Source organism: Danio rerio, chromosome 6 (genome assembly GCF_052040795.2).
Source record: "Danio rerio strain M-AB ecotype USA chromosome 6, GRCz13ab, whole genome shotgun sequence".
In the NCBI taxonomy this organism is placed as follows: Eukaryota; Metazoa; Chordata; class Actinopteri; order Cypriniformes; family Danionidae; genus Danio; species Danio rerio.
Window position 1 is genome coordinate 45,888,008 of NC_141026.1, and position 16,993 is coordinate 45,905,000.

Below are 16,993 nucleotides of genomic sequence, written 5' to 3' on the forward strand. Positions count from 1 at the left end.
CTTTATGTATTACATATTGTGACTAGACTGAGAGCATAACAGCGGCTCTCCACATCAAACACGCAAAGGCCTGTTATTAGATGGAGGGCTGGGAGAGAGGCTGTGTGAAAAGAAGTGGAAAATTAAAGTTGAAGCCAAGCAGGAAAGGCCTTAATTTACTGGCATGTACAGTATGCAAATGAGATTACTCTCTGCTTAACTGCGTCATTTATGTCCATAATAACGGCATCATCATTATGGGACTCAAATTAAATTACGGCGTAATTAGCATATCAAAGTGATTGGTTAAAGTTTAAAACAAATACCCAATTTTCGCTAATGAAAAGCTGTAATCGGCACGCGTCTAAGTCGGAATGAAAACAGCCAAAACAAATATGTGTTTTCGAGGAGGTGGAGGGGAAAAAAAGGGGGCTCAGATGGGATGAAGGAGGGTCTTATGGAGGCAGGATATGTTTTACCTGACCGACTTCACACCCTCAGCTTTAATTTCCCAGAGACACTCTGATCAAAGGTCCCATTTCCTACACTTGCCACTTTTGAGCTCATCAATAAAATACGAAAATCACTTCACTGCTGATCCGATGGCTGAGGGGAGAGAGAGAGAGATAAAAAAGTGAAAGTAATATGTGAGAGAGATGGGGGAGGGATGACATCTGAGGGCTTATAAACTTACATTTGAAAGGGGAAGGAAAACACCTCCACTTTCCAGCTGAATTATCATGAATAATGACATTTAACCATTGCCGTCTACTGAAGGCAGCTGCACCAGAAACAACACTGTTGCAACCAAAATCATCCCACCAAAACTCTCTGTGAATCACACAGGTCACACAGTTTGTGTCAAACATTCCCTTGTTTTTGATCCAGAGATTTAAGACTTTCATGTCGCCACATTATTGATCTCATTCCGAATTTATGATGTACTTCTCCATTCCAGAGATAAATCTCAGGTCTTAACTCTCAGGGCCTGTTTACACCTGCCGTTGAGATGCGCTTTTGTCACAAGTGGACAATGCTGAATATGGCAGTAAACGAGGTCTAAAGTTTTTAGAGCTTTTACCCCTAGATGTAGCAGAAAACCTATTTGATGCTCATGTTGTCAAATGCATTCAAACATCAGACCATACACTATACATCAGACCATTACACTACATTATATAGAGGGAGATAATTAATGGATTGCCAATCGCCTCTAAAAAGTGCAATTAAAATTCTTTAGTTCGCAACAAGCTGTTAATTTTCCTGCATATTCTGTGGTCATGTCTCAAGTTAAACTAGTTTTTGGTCTTTGCAGTGCATCATTTGATCAGATTTTCATGGTAGATGTTAGATGGCTCTTGTCCCTGCTTTGAATAAGTAACAGCAGACAGAGAGGAAGCTAGTACATAAGAGAGATTGTGTGTACAGTACATGTACAGTATATGTGTGTAAACGACACGGGCATTTCTAAAAGCTCATAGTAACATGTGACAGCTACCTCTTCGCAAATATATTTTGCAACATATTTGTGAGTTGGCCATCCGCAATCCACCCCCCTTGGTTTTCGGCCCTCTGGCACACGTCAGTTTCTTTAAAAGAAGGCTCTGGCATTTTTATTTACATTGAGTGTGACCAAAACTGACTGGAACTACCTGTGGATTAATCAAGAATTTCATAAATACAGTTGAAAGTCAGAATTATTAGCCCTCTTAAATTTTAGTCCCCCTATGTATATTTTTCCCCAATTTCTGTGTAATGAAAAGAAGTTTTTTCAACACATTTCAAAACATTCATTATTTATTTTCTTTTTGTCTTAGTCCTTTTATTAATCTGGCGTCACCACAGCGATGTAGATAAACTGGCAACTTATTCAGCATATGTTTTACGCAGCAAATCCCCTTCCAGCTCCAACCCATCACCTAAAACGCCCATACTCTCACATACACTATGGATAATTTAGCTTACCCAATTCACCTATAGCACGTCTTTGGACTGTGGGGGAGACCAAAGCACCTGGAGGAAATCCACGCAAACACGGGGAGAACATGCAAACTCCACACAGAAAGGCCAGCTGACCCAGCCAAGGCTCGAACCAGCAACCTTCTTGCTGTGAGGCGACATCGCTACCCCCACTGCACCACCATGCCACCCTCTTTAGTATTCTAGTAGACAATTATAAAAAATATTGCTTAAGTGGCTAATAGTACTGACCATAATATGTTTATTTAATTATTATTCTTTTTTTCATTAATATTAAAAACAAAAAAAAATCCTAAAAAGACATTTCCTAGAAGAAAAAAATATATAGGAAATACTGTGAAAGATTTCTTGCTCTGTAAAAATCATTTGGGAAATATTTGAAAAAGAAAAAGAAAATGAGTGGAGGGCTAATAATTTTGACTTCAACTTAATTATACTGTATACAGGGCTTTACATTAACACCCGCCAACCCGCCAAATGCGGGTAGATTTCAGCTTTGCCGGGTTAGATAGACACCTCCCCTAGCCACTTTGGCTGGTTGAAAATAATTTTTAAATTGTAGTTTTCCTAAAACCAGGGTCGACAATATAAAAATGACCTAATATGCGTGCAAATGTGATCTTAGAATCGAGAAGTAAAATAATTGTGATCACGCGAGCAGAAGAAAGCAAATAAATACCGAATGAGAGAATGATCATCACTCGCGCTAACAGCTGATGTGATGCACGCAACTTCTTAAAACGCGTGCGCGTGAGTACTTAACGCGTGCGCGCTCTCGAATCGTGAAGCAACCGTGTCTGTTCTGAAAACGCAACTATCATCGGTTCTCTTTCAAACAAACTAGACAAAAAGTGATGAACATGCCTCCACAGTCCTGATGCTTTTAAGAGCTCAAAATGTGTCTTTTTGTAAGCAGCACCGGTTGCTTTCACTTTAAACAGATTATTAAATTGTCTAAAGTTAATCGTGTGCATGTGAACATCCTTTTATTATCACACACGGTATGTTTCACCTGCTTTCATTTGCTTACGGTTTTATTTGCTTTCATTTTTGTTAAAATGGTTTAACTTTTTTTACAATATTGCTTTAATGGGAGATGAACTCTCCATTTATGTGCAGATAACTGGTGATCCGAGAGATCCTTAGCCACGACAGATTACCGTGCTTATTTTTGATACATGACAATAGTTTTTTTTTTAAAAGTCAATTGCTTTTCTTTCTTTTTTATGAAATGTTTTGTTGAATAAAAGTATAGTATACAGCTATATTTTGCTTGTTTTGACACATAAAAAAAATTTGTGGCTAAGAAATAATTATTGTTTAATTTGGTTATAGAGATAAATTTGGTAAATCGTTAATTTTGAGCTCTAAAAGTCATGTGAAATAAAAACTAATTCAATATAACAGTATGAAACCATGAGTCCTTTGCTCATGCTCATTGAGCAAGCTCATACTCGACACACAAAAAGAGAAATGAATTAGGACGCATGTGGACATAACACAAAATTAAAATCAAGTAAATTTAGCATGTCAACGTCAAGCATTATGCATACAAAGTATATTTTCCCACTAACCAAATTGTGGCTAGTGAAAATGCAGCATGGCTAGTAACATTGGAAAACTACTAGCCAAAGTGGCCGGTGATTAAAAAAAGTTAATGTAAAGCCCTGACTGTATATATATTACAAGTCAAAAATAGAAAGTGTTATTTGTGGAAACTCACTGGAAATAAGCAAAATAAAAATAAATGCTCAGATTATTATTATCATAAAATAGCCCATCTATATGAATTCATTTCACTGTAGTAAAATTTGCAAAACATTTTTGACTGCAAAAAGGTAAACCATGATTAAAGATTTTTTTTTTTTTTTCGACTGTAGATTATGTAAATTGCACATGTTTTTCACAATAAGTAGACACAAGCAAATGATAGATGTTAACATGACTGTGTTTCCCTTGTCTAACTGTTATCTAGTCGAACAAAAAAAACATCTTTATTCCAGATAAACAAGGTGTCAGACATCAGTCAATCTCGCCTCAATACCTCGTCTAGATTGACTTGGAGCCAAATCGAAGCAACAAACGAATGAGAGCCAGTGCACATTACTCGTGAAATTTTAAAGAAGTGCTGTTTTATTTTATTCATTGAGGAATCCATTATAGGCTGTATTCCTAAGAAGTATGTAAATGACGTGCCTTTCAAGGTAGAGCCGGGGCAGAATCCTCTCCATCAACTAATGACACCGCTCATTACATGCAGAACAGAGCCCAATGAAAGTGCTCCTGTCTGTGGCCGCCGCTTCCCTCTGTAAATCCCTATGAAATGCTAATATCTCACTTCTAATTAAAGGATACTAAGTCCAAATGTACCTACGTGCCAGCAACATAAATTTTATTAATGTTTTTTTTTTCTCTCTCTTCGTCGCTACAGACGCGTCTAGGCTTCATTCCATTAATTCATATTTAATACCACGGCTGCTCAAGCATTCTTCTCTCTTTTCTTTTTACTTTCACTGCCTTTTTATTTTCGATCACTTGTGGCCCACGATTACAAACAGATGCTCATTGTGAGCTGAAGCTTCATTAAGGGGTTGTGAAACTATAGTTTTTTTTTTGCAGGTGCACAAAGCTTGGCCACAGAGACGTTTGCACAAACAGATTCATACGCTCATGAGGTGCTAAAAAGATCGAATGAAGAAAAAAAAGACAACAACAACACTGAGTAAACCGGTATGGCCTCTCCGAGCCTGCACACATGTACAGTATTTACACATGTCTGCATGTAAACATGTTTACAAAAAACCTGCAGCCATTCTACGAACTCGACCTTGACGTCTGCAAACAACAGCCTCACAAAGTTCATTAAGAGAAGGTTAAAAACAATGCCGTTCCCTTTCACCACAAAGACAAAGCTGGCTTTGTGTGTTGCCTTTTCTTAAACGCAAAACGCACTGGAAATTGATCATAGTTGAATTAAAAAGCCTACCTAATGGTTAGTATGAAATACGGCCTAATTAGGGCTTTGGTTTTATAGCGCCTGTTAACGTAGTTATCACTTACAACATTGTAATGTCAAAATCAATAGGGATTACTTATGTCCTTTCCGCCTCCATTCTGGGAGGTGACAATGGCTGATCTGTCTTTGCACTTATTAGGCAGGATTGAGCCAGACGGTGTTTGAGAGAGTAAAAAAAAAAAAGAAGAAGAAAGAATAAAAACTCAATCTATGCAACCCTTTTCATATGGTATTACTCAACAGCATCAAACCTAATCAAAGCAATTTATTCCAGCACCAAAGTGACAAAACACTCCACAGAAAATACAGTCACTGATTTACTGCAGTCTGTAGAGACTGAGAACAAGGAGAAAACAGTGTAATCTATGAAAGATAAGGGGGTCAATAAGAATAAAATCTGTTGCTTTAATAGAGGTGTAAAAAAGTGTCAAAAATATGCTTAACAAAATTTTGTCTAAAATAACAAGGTTATAGTGTTTATTTGCTTTAAGAAAATGCAGTCTATTTTTGGACCACTAAAAATATTAATGTTTTATGACAGTTAATCATCTTTAGTTACCAAATCTTGTTATCAAAGTAATAAATAAAATAAAGTTACTGAAACAAAAAAGTTACTGTTTAATTTTTTAAGTAAAATGTTAACAATAAATAATTAATATAATATTGTAAAAATATCATTTTCATTTTAATTTAGTTTCCATAAAAAAAAAATAATATATATATATATATATATATATTTTTTTTTTTTTTTTTTGTAAATATACATAAATATATTTATTTTTTGTAATAATGCACTAAAAGCAAATACATAAATAAAAGTTAATTTAAAAATATTAATTAATTACTTCTGTTTTTTTTATTTACCAAAAATGTATACCAGGATTTACAGAATACACCCACTAAAATGTTATTCGATGTAGTTTCTATAGAAAAAAATAACAACAGACAAACATTAGATAAAGTAACTTCACTTGTATTTAATATACATTCATGTATTTTAAATAAGCTTGGTTTATTTTTTAAAATGTGTAAGCAGTATTTCAGTTTTAAAACTCAACAAACAAACATAAAAAATACAAATAGAAAAAAGAAAAAATAATAATACAAAATTTAAAGAAAATAAAATACTAACATAAACTGCATTAATAAAGAAAAAGGTTAAAAAAACAAAAATAAAAAAAAATTTCAACAAATGCCTCACAATTCCCTGTTCAAATCTAACCTTCTGTTATGACAATATAATGTCCACAGATAACGAGCAAGCCTGTGCTAAAGAGTGTGTCTGATTCAAATCTAAGGTTACAGCGGCTGACCTTCAACATTCCTCAATGTCCCAGAATGCCATTCATCTACAGCTGTAGATAACGCTGAGCAAATATCAGAAGCATGAGGATTTTAGGATTGAGTCGAGGCCGGACACATCCTTAACCTACAAGAGAGATCTCGCCACTAGAAGCCCTTTTCTGGCAGATTTACAGAAAAAGAATCCATGTCCTGTCATTTTTCTTGCCATTAACAGTTTGATCAGTCTATTTGATGAAGTTTCTTGGACTTATAAGCCACCTGCACTGATAGAATCGCAAGCAGAATAAAAGTCCCAGAGATACTCACCAATCAGAGGAGAGAGAGAGCGAAAGAGCTTGATTGGTCGACTTGAGCTGGAGTGTTGTGTATGAGGAGGGACACAACCTGAGACTCGCACTGAACTGTTCTGAAAGACTGCAAGCGTCTCTTCAGCTGATATATCGCAAAACAAGACAAACACAGGCAACCAGTGAACAGGCAACCACAACAAACAAAAGAGCGAAGGCTGAAAAAGAGAGAGAGAGAGAGAGAGAGAGGGAGTGAGAGGGAAAGCAAGAGAGAGAAAGAAAGATGCAACAAATCATAGATCGAGAAATCCACCAAAGTGATTTAGCAGAAAAATGTTTAAAAAGTTTCATCTAATTTTAAAAAACACTTTTTACCCCCAACAAAAAATAAAGATAAAAATCATCAAATTATATATAAGAATCATTTGTTTCATGTTAATTATATATATATATATATATATATATATATATATATATATATATATATATATATATATATATATAATAAGAATTATATACAGTAATAATGTAGATACAATTCTTGCTCTTCTTTTATCTGATTTCTTTTGTTGTTATTCTCTACAAAATTCAAAATGGACAGCTCTCAGCAAATATAGTTGAAGTCAGAATTATTAGCCCACCTTTGAATTTTTTTCTTTTTTAAATATTTTCCAAATTATGTTTAACAGACCAAGGAATGTCTTCTGGAAAAAGTCTTATTTGTTTTATTTTGATAAAACACCATTTTAAGGTCAATATTATTAGCCCCTTTAAGCTATATAATTTTTTTTTTGATAGTCTACAGAACAAACCATCGTTATACAATAACTTGCATAATTACTCCAACCTGCCTAGTTAACCTAATTAACCTAGTTAAGCCTGTAAATGTCACTTTAAGCTGTATAGAAGTGTCTTGAAAAATACCAAGTCAAATATTATTTACTGTCAGCATGGCAGAGAAAATAATCAGTCAATAGAAATAAGTTGTTAAAACTATTATATTTAGAAATGTGTTGAAAAAAAAATCTCCATTAAACAGAAATTAGAAGAAGAAAAAAAAACAGATGGCTAATAAATCAGGGGGGCTAATAATTCTGGCTTATACTGTATGAGCACACCTCATTTTGAAAATGAATATTTTTATCAGTTTCTCAGTAATTATGGGTAATATATAGTGGTGCATTTGAACAGAACAGACTTATTAAACAGATATATTTATTAAAATATTTAGTCAGAACATCTTTAGAAATGGAAAGATAATACATTTTAATTCATGCAAAATATTGTATATTTCAACAAAATTGTAAATATTTTTTGTTTCTCTTGATTTTTGCTATTTTTGAAAATTGTTTTTAATATTTTTTCCCTAACATATAAATTTGAGCTACTAATTTTGAACTATTGTAAGTTATTTTGTTAAATTAGCTCCAGATTTGGTTTCAGTACTGAATATTGTAAAGCATCCTATATTAATATTAATATAATATTAATTCAATAATAATATAAATTTTAAAAATATTAATTTAAATGAGAGATTTGTGGGAGGTGTACTCGCATATGCTGAACACTGTACTTAAAAATACTGCAATTAAAAATGCATTCATTAACTATTAATCAAGTTTGTGTATGTTTAATTAGAGCTTTACATCGTAAGCTGTTCAGTTTATTTGAATTTTAACTATCATGCTTTTTTTATAGACTTAAGGCAAAAACCCATTAACTATTTAAAATAAGAATCATTTGATGCAATTCTGTGTATCAGCATTAGCTTGCAGTAACACTTTTACAACTAATAAATTGAGATATGACATTGTCTCAAGTGATTTATTATTAATTCAATATTATATTAATAACTTGTCTATAATTCATTAAATACAAATAAATAAATTCAGAATTTACTTCAAGATCTAAAAAAAAATATTAAAATAAAATCTTGAGAAATAATAATAAAAAAAAAATCACAAAAATGCACATTTTCAGAATGACTTAATTTTTCATAACAAAAAAGAAAAGCTCTTAATTCCATAATACCACAAAACATTTTTTAAATCAAGCAGCTTCAGTCTCCCTACATTAAAGAGGACCTATTATGCAAAAATCACTTTTATAACGAGTTTAAGCACAGTGGTGTGGCAACAGTGTGTGAAGATAGCTAGCATCTAAGATAAAAAAAATTATTTATTTCATTTCCCCGCCCATTAGTGACAACATCTCTCTTGTTAGCAAAAAGTGATTGTAGCTCCGCCCCCTTTTTAAAACGAACACAATCTCATTTGGATTTAAAGCAACAGTCACCAAAACAGCACAATTTGGATTAAAGTCTAAAAAGGACAACTTCAAAAAAGTATTTTGAGCTGAAACTTCACACATCCCTGTTATAACTGTGAGGTAAAATAAATGCTATCACCTATATTAATGCTATAAATCGCCTCCATTGACATGCTCTTAATAAAAATAACCAAATAACAAAACAAATAAAAAAATAAAAAAACAACAACCCACCAGCATTAATCAAGCTATTTCATAAGAAAAAAGGGACAAAATCTGAACAGCTGTAGACAAAGAGAAAGCAAACTCAGCCAGGGAAAAAGCCCAAATACCATTAGCGCTCACGCGGCGAGACGTGGGCATGGCTGAATAATGTAATAATGAGAGGCAAAGCCTGTGACATTTGTTTCTTATTGTGTAAGTGGCAGTTTAAAGGCCTGTACCCTTTACGGGGCCCCTGGCCTTCCTTCAGCACTGTTTTAACAGACATGAAACCATATTAGGACGTGTATGCTAAAGTAAACAATAACATAGTTGCAATGAGATGGAAATTTTTTAGCTAATGGTGTTTGTCATTCCTGTTTTCAGTCTTGGATTTCAGCTCTTTGCTTCTTTCTCTTTTCTTTTTTACCTCTACTCCCTCGAGTTTGGGGGGATTGTGTTTATGAATAAAAAGTAAAGTGGTCAGTCCTCGACCTGCTGCAAAACACACAGTAAACAGATCAGCTTTTAACATGCCTGCTCATTTTTGTTTGTTTGATATTCTGAATTAGCCTTCAGTGAAAAGTCAACCAGAGCTGTGACAGATATTATCCATGCTCTCTTGCCCATGCACTAACACTGTAATCTGTTTCAATATTATTCAGAATTTCAGCCTAAAATATTAGAAATAACAAGCATTAAAAAAAAAACAGGTTTACCCAAACAGTTTAAAGTGATACCTCACCCAGCATTTATAATTATTATCATTAGTAGTAGTAGTATTGATGATGATGATTATTAATATTATCATCATCATAGTTGTCATAATCTGAGAAACGATGTTGTAGATGATAACTATTATCTTTATTATTGATTATTATGATGATAATTATTATTAGCTTTTTTTAGTAATTTTTTTTTAGGGATTTTCACCTTTATTGATAGGACAGTGGAGATTGACAGAGAGGTAAGTGTGGGGAGCAGAGATAGGGGAAGGCTCAGCAAAGTACCTTGAGCCGGAAATCGAACTCGGGTCGCCGCAAGCACCTGGGTGCTATGTGTCGACTCACTAATCACAAGGCTATTATAATATGATTTAATAGCATTGGCATTATCAACATTATTGTCATGATGATTTAAGAAACAAGTTTGCATAGATTTAACCATTATATTCAACCATTAAAAAGATGTTGGATTATCCAACAGATATTGTTTTTATTGATCACTTAATAAAATAAATAAATAAATAAATGAATAAATAAATAAATAAAAATAATGCTGATAACATTTTTACATCTCATATATATGCGGTTTGCAATCCCATTCACTCACCCAGAGCTATGATATTTCAAAATTTCATAATAAACCTTGAATATATTGCATTTTTTACTTCATGCTTATCATATTACTTCCATATTTCATTGCCATACTTGTCAAAAGTTTGGTAACATTATGATACTCACAAAGGCTGCATTTATTTCTTTTAAAAAAAATGATAGTGAAATTTCAATGTTAACTTGTGTATATTCAAAAATGTCACTTTCAGCTTACACTATAAACATTTAACTACCCTTTGAATATTTAAAACATCTGAATAAATTATCAACCAAAACACACACACATATCCATCGTTAACAAGAACCTTCAGCTAACAATTATTAAATTGGTCAATTCATTTCTCGTCCAAATAATTCTTGGATTGAATTGCTGTTGTTTAATCAGTTATGTCAGCAGTGGCCATTCTGAATGTTGCCTGGATTTAAAATAACTCTTCAGTAAAATATTAATATAATTTAACACCTAATATGTTTTTTTCCAAGTAAGCCCAATTAAGAAAATTAGTTTAAAGATATTTTTGAAGAAAAAAAAGAGCAGCGTGTCAAAGTGAAATTACTGAATTACTTTCCCATTTGAAGAACTGTGACACATATTACATTTTACATTACATGTGTTTCTTTTTGAAGCCAAAAGAGGTGCAGAAATGACACGTCACCTTTTACAAAGTCCAAAGTCTAACTATTATTACAGATTTTAAAAGCCACAACAAAACTTCAGCTAACCAGTGTAGGCGTATCTCCTTTACTACCCACAGCACAAATACTGTACGCTCCCCCACACACACTCACACAAACACACACATACGCATCCCTTTCAAATGCAAGCTGTTTATTTACTTCATGTTAAAGCTATTCCATTAAGAAGTCAAGCCCAGGTGCTGCTTCATCCCTAAAAAGGGATTTTGCTTCCTCAAATAAATACCACAGCGAGGCAGTGCCAAACTGATGTTGACCATGAATATAGCAAATGTCAGCTAGAGAACAATAAACATCAACCTACGCTCTTATAAATAAAGATGCCAGTAAGAACCAAAAAGTGGTTTTCACAGGGATGGCACTGAAGAACATTTTTCCAACACAAAGAATTTTTTTTTGTGAAAAATTCACTAAACAGCAACAAACAGCATTTCTACAAACTGTATCTTTTCTATATCTGAAAACTATTTTTCCACAACATAAAAACATAAAATAATTTACAGGTATTAACAGATTTTAAAGGCTCTCAATGGAACCATTAAAGTAAACCTGTTTGACTTTTGAACACAAAATAAGATATTTTGAAAAATGTTTCAAACCACTCACTACTCTATTGTGGAATTCAATGGTTATTGGTATCTAACATTTTACAAATATGTTAAAAAAACACAAATATTTGGAATCACCTGAGGTTAAGTAAATTTTTATTTTTGGGTAAATTATCCCTTTTAAATGGCAATGAAAAACTTTATTTTAAACCATTAAAGTAAACCTGTTTGACTTTGTTGAACACAAAAGAAGATATTATGGAAAATGCTTCAAACTGGTAATCATTGACATTTATAGTATTTGCTTGTCCTACTATTAAAGTCAATGGTTACCGGTTTCTAACATTTTTCAAAATAACTTAAAAACCTCATGAAAGTTCGGAATTACCTGAGGTTGAGTAAATTTTTTTTTTTTCGGGTGAACTAAGACTTTGTGAAACACAAAAGAAGATATTTTGAAAAATGTTTAAAACTGGTAACAATTGACTTTTATAGTATTTGTTTGTCCCACTGTAAAAGTCAATGGTTACCGGTTTCTAACATTTATCAAAATATTTTTAAAAAAAAAAACAGCATAAAGGTTTGGAATCCCCAGAGGTGGAGTAAATTTAAATTTTTGGATAAACTATGCCTTTAATGCCAATAAAACATTCACTTTTATAGTTCTGTTTTTGCTACTGTGGAAGATAATGGTTAATGGTTTCAAACGTTTTTCAAAATATCTTATTTTGTGTTCACAAAACAAATAAATAAATACATAGATTTTTAAAAAAATCTTACAAAGATTTGGAATCACTTGAGGTTGAGTACATTTTTATTTTTGGGATAACTATCCCTTAATGCCTATAAATAAACTTTATTTTTAAGTATATGTGAGTCATTAGTAAAACACACTTTAAATTTCACAAAATGCTTTATGATTTATTAATTTAATCTGCTCATTGTGAGATGAATATTTAAGGAAGGCAAGCTAAGACCAAGCCCATAGTATATAGCTTACCTGATTATGTTCCACAATGTGCTAATGATTTCACTTTCGTCTTGCCAAAAAGAGTTCAACCATGCAGTGTATTTGCATTGCTTGTACAAAGAAAACAAAATGACGTGGTGAAAAAAAAAGACAAACACAACCTTACTTAAGAAAAAAAGAAGCAAAATAAGCATTCATTTGATGTCGGGAGCACCGTCTATAATCATTTCATCGTTCAATTTGACCCATTTAAAAATATGGTCATCTCTTTTCAGCTGGATGAAGGAATTGAAAAGTGATGTAAAAAAAAGAAAAAAAAGAAAAAACAGAGCACGTCTTTAGATGAAAAGAAGACAAACTGAGCTTTGTGATATATGTGACAAACACTCTGGCGCACACTCCTCGTGGAGCGTTTTTGTGGACAGATTTGCCTTTCATCTCGCTGAAGACAACTCCTCTGACAGAAGCGAGACTGCAGCCTGCCTGACTGCCATCACTTCCATTCAGTACAAAGATTCTGTCACGAAGACTCGCTCCGGCGCAGCGGCAGACCAGCTATATCAAAGCCTTTTCCCCTCTAAGAAAGCAGAATTCATTAAGTTATCAACAGTGCTGGGTGGGTTACTTAAAACTATAGCCTGTTACTGATTACAGATTACATGATGGAAATTGAGGTCAGTAACGCAATGTATTGGATAACTCGTTTCAGGAAATGTATTCCCTGTGCTCTTGGATTACTTTTAGATTACTTTGGATCACAGGTTTGAATGCAATTACTGTCTTAACAAGTAAAATATAGTATATTATATTCATTGTTATTAACATGGGCTGCACAATAGCTCAGTTGTTAGCACTGTCACCTCACAGCAAGAAGGTCACTGATTCGAGTCCCGGCTGGGAATCATTTAATAGATGATAAAAAAGGGACACATTACATTCTTATATACAACTTACGTATTAACAAACCATTAACTAAGACTTTTAGCTCAATAAACTACTAATTAGATGCTAATTAATGATTAGTAAGGTAGTGATAGTACAGGGTGTTTAGGTATGTAGAAAAATATACTTAAATAAATAAAAGTACTAAAAACAAAAAACAATTCATTAGAAGCTAAAAAGTGTTTAAATAAATGAAAAAAAAAAAAAAATCCTTCGGCTTAGTCCCTTTATTGATCAGAGGTCGCCACAGCAGAATGAACCGTCAACTTATCCAGCATATATTTTACACAGAGGATGCCCTTACAGCTGCAAACCAGTACTGGGAGGCATCCATACACACACATACTACGGCCAATTTAGTTCATTCAATTTACCTATACCGCATGTCTTTGAACTGTGGGGGAAACTGCAGCACCCACCCACACAGACATGGGGAGAACATGCAAACTCCACACAGAAGCGCTAACTGGTCTAGCTGGGACTTGAGTCAGCAACCTTCTTGCTGTGAGGCAAACCACTGAGCCGCCGTGGCCCCCATCTGACATTTATCTTATTGCAAAAACATTTACAAGCAATTAAGACTAATTTTACATACATTTAAGGTGCTAATTAAACATTAAATATATTAGTATTCTAATTGTCAAAATCAATATCAAATACTATGAAAGTAAGTGGTTACAGGTTTCCCATTTTTTTCCAAATGTTTTCTTTTGTGTTTAACAGAAGAAAGAAACAAAGTAAAAGGTGTGTAAATGATGACAGAATTTTCATTTTTAGGGGGACGGCCTCTTCAAGGAGGTTTTAGCCTTCTAGACTGTTTCTAATACTCAAAATCAACATCATTTGTTACATTTATATTCAATTCATGACTAATGCCACTTTTACAGTACCAATAATATATATTTAAAAAGTATGTTTCGGACACTGAAGTACTGGTAAGTATGATTCTGATAACCATCCATACAATATTATCATCTGAAACTTCCAGTATAAAGGGAAATGCTGACACCTTCATGGTTATGAGGGGATAAAAGCTAGTGCTAATTCATTCATTTTAGATGTTACCGCTCTAAAAACTCGTTTTATTACAGCAGACTCAAAAAGCTCTCTGGAGTTCTGCATAAACAACTGTGTGACTAGCGTAAGCATTTAACTTTCTCGTTAGCAATCTCCCCCGTGTGGCGCTTTAGCCATGCTGGCTTGTTTATTATGTTCATAGCTTTGGCAGAAAAAGAGATTTAAGTGAACTCCTACGAATAGGAAGCACTTGTAAATGCATAGAAACACACTCAGCTGTAGAAACAGGGGAATTAGGAGCTTACCAAATGCTAATGCTAATACAAAGCAATTTTCAACCTGATGCTGATACACAGAATTACTTTTTTTTTTGTAGTAAGCAATAAAATGTACTCGGAAGAGCTATTACATGGACCCTAATCCACCCCTGCGCCCTAACATGCATCAATATACAACTTTTTATTTGGTGTTACCTCGGAATTTCCATCTTTGTGGTTGCCGTAAAACGAGAGGATGAGGCAAATAAAGTAAATAATCAAGTGTATGATCTTCACAGGCATTCCAATTTAGCCTTTGGCAGGCACCACACAGCATGCAAATATCATTTTTTCCCCTGCTGTTTAGCTCTCTGAAAACGCACTCAGAGTTTAAGTGGATATACACTTACTGGAACTTGCGGTATTGTGGTTGAGTGGTGATACCAGGAGTCCAGACAAAAGCAGATGTGGACATGAAGTGGACTGTATAAAATTTTTGAGATAAGCCTTTTTGCATTGGATAAAAGTACATGTGCAAATGCAAATCCTGTGCATGATCTTACAGTGTGATAATGTTTATTTTGTCTGCCCAGTTGAAGGAAAAAAGGGAGATAAACGTGCTGTTGCCCAATCGAATGGTCAAACTTGTCCAAAATGTAAATTTGTGCCAATGCGGTTTGCAAAACACTTACAAGATAAGCAACTAAAAAAAAAGAATACAATATAAATATGTTTTTGTTATTCAATTGGTAAAAGCAATAAATATTCTTAAAAACAAAGTTGTTTTGCATTCCAAAAGTGAGACATAACAAATATATATATATATATATATATATATATATATATATATATATATATATATATATATATACATACATACATACATACATACATACATACATACATACATATATATACATATATACATATATACATATATACATATATACATATATATATATATAAATAAAGAGAGAGAGGTTTTGTACTTTTTTATAATTTTAAAACAACTACATTGAGAAAAAATATTAACAAAAAAAATTAAAAATAGTAGAGCAATTTCATGCAAACGTCAACCTTTTTTTTTTTAACCTAAACATGAAACCCTTTCTAAGTTTTTATTTTTATTTTACAGTACAGTAAAAATACTCCAAAAATGCCTCTGCCAATGTTTTCAAACAATTATGTTTGATTTACCACACAAGTCACACAAATGGCAATTTCCAACCCAGGCTCATTCTGATTATGTACCCCTATATACATTTCTGGAGAGCACCAAATATACCCCAGGAGGTATGTTTTTATTGCAGTTTTTGTTTTTGTAAATGCACCAGAGGTCGTTGTGTACGCTTTTTAAGATCTTAAATTTCTCCAGCGAGTGCCATTCGTGCCTGCTGTTCTCACGTAAATCCACCAAAGGCCGCTGTTGTCCCCTTCCCTAAACCCAACCGATACTGTTTTAAAAAGCACCGATTGACCAGCCCCCACTCACTTCACAAAACCCAACCGACAGCATTTTGAAAAGCAATCCAGAAAAAGAAAAGGGCTCAAGGTGGCCTGATTTTTATCACGTTTTCAGATTTTACCACATTCACACCCTGTTATTTACTTGTTTATTTAATTTTTATTTTTTTTTTTTGCCTTGTGTTTTTGTCTAACCTGTTTCTGGAACTGTTCTCCGCTGGACTTGAACTCTATCAGCATGGTCAACTCTGCTTTACGTCTCAAATACTGCCATGTAAGCGGCAAGCCACTGGACAAACTGGTAACAGCGCAAAAGCCGTCCACATAGAGGTAAGAGATCAGCTAATAAGCGCGAAAACGAACGGTGTCATTAACGAACGGTGCCCTGTAACATTAGTTTTAAAGAGAAAATACAGCCATTCCTCTGGCTACATAATTCTACATAAACATATACAGGGCTATGTTTTCAGAATGAGCCCATGTTGGCACATCAGTCACATTTAAAATGAAGCTTTTTCCTCATAAGTGCAAACATGTCAAATAAAAAAAAATAAATCAATTAATTTTGTTCTATGGTGAGCCAAATCTTATTTCTTTTGATTAGCATTGTTACTTTAAGGTTGTGCAGTTCAATACACAGAATTTCTAAAGCATGCTGTATACTGTAAACTTGCAGACTTTTTTTGGTCACATGATAATGCATGTATATTTTCCTCATTTAAATAT

General features: G+C 33.5%; 1 protein-coding gene across 45 annotated transcripts in view; it reads right to left on the reverse strand.

The window, feature by feature from the left end:
• The window catches only part of foxp1b (forkhead box P1b), a 289,418-nt gene that overhangs the window by 175,068 nt on the left and 97,357 nt on the right, over positions 1 to 16,993 (reverse strand). For 5 of the 45 annotated variants that reach the window (XR_015492854.1, XM_087255911.1, XM_087255929.1 and 2 more), the window contains exon 1: positions 6,587 to 6,688. The gene's annotated coding sequence lies outside the window, so the exon portion shown is untranslated. 45 annotated transcript variants of the gene reach the window in all.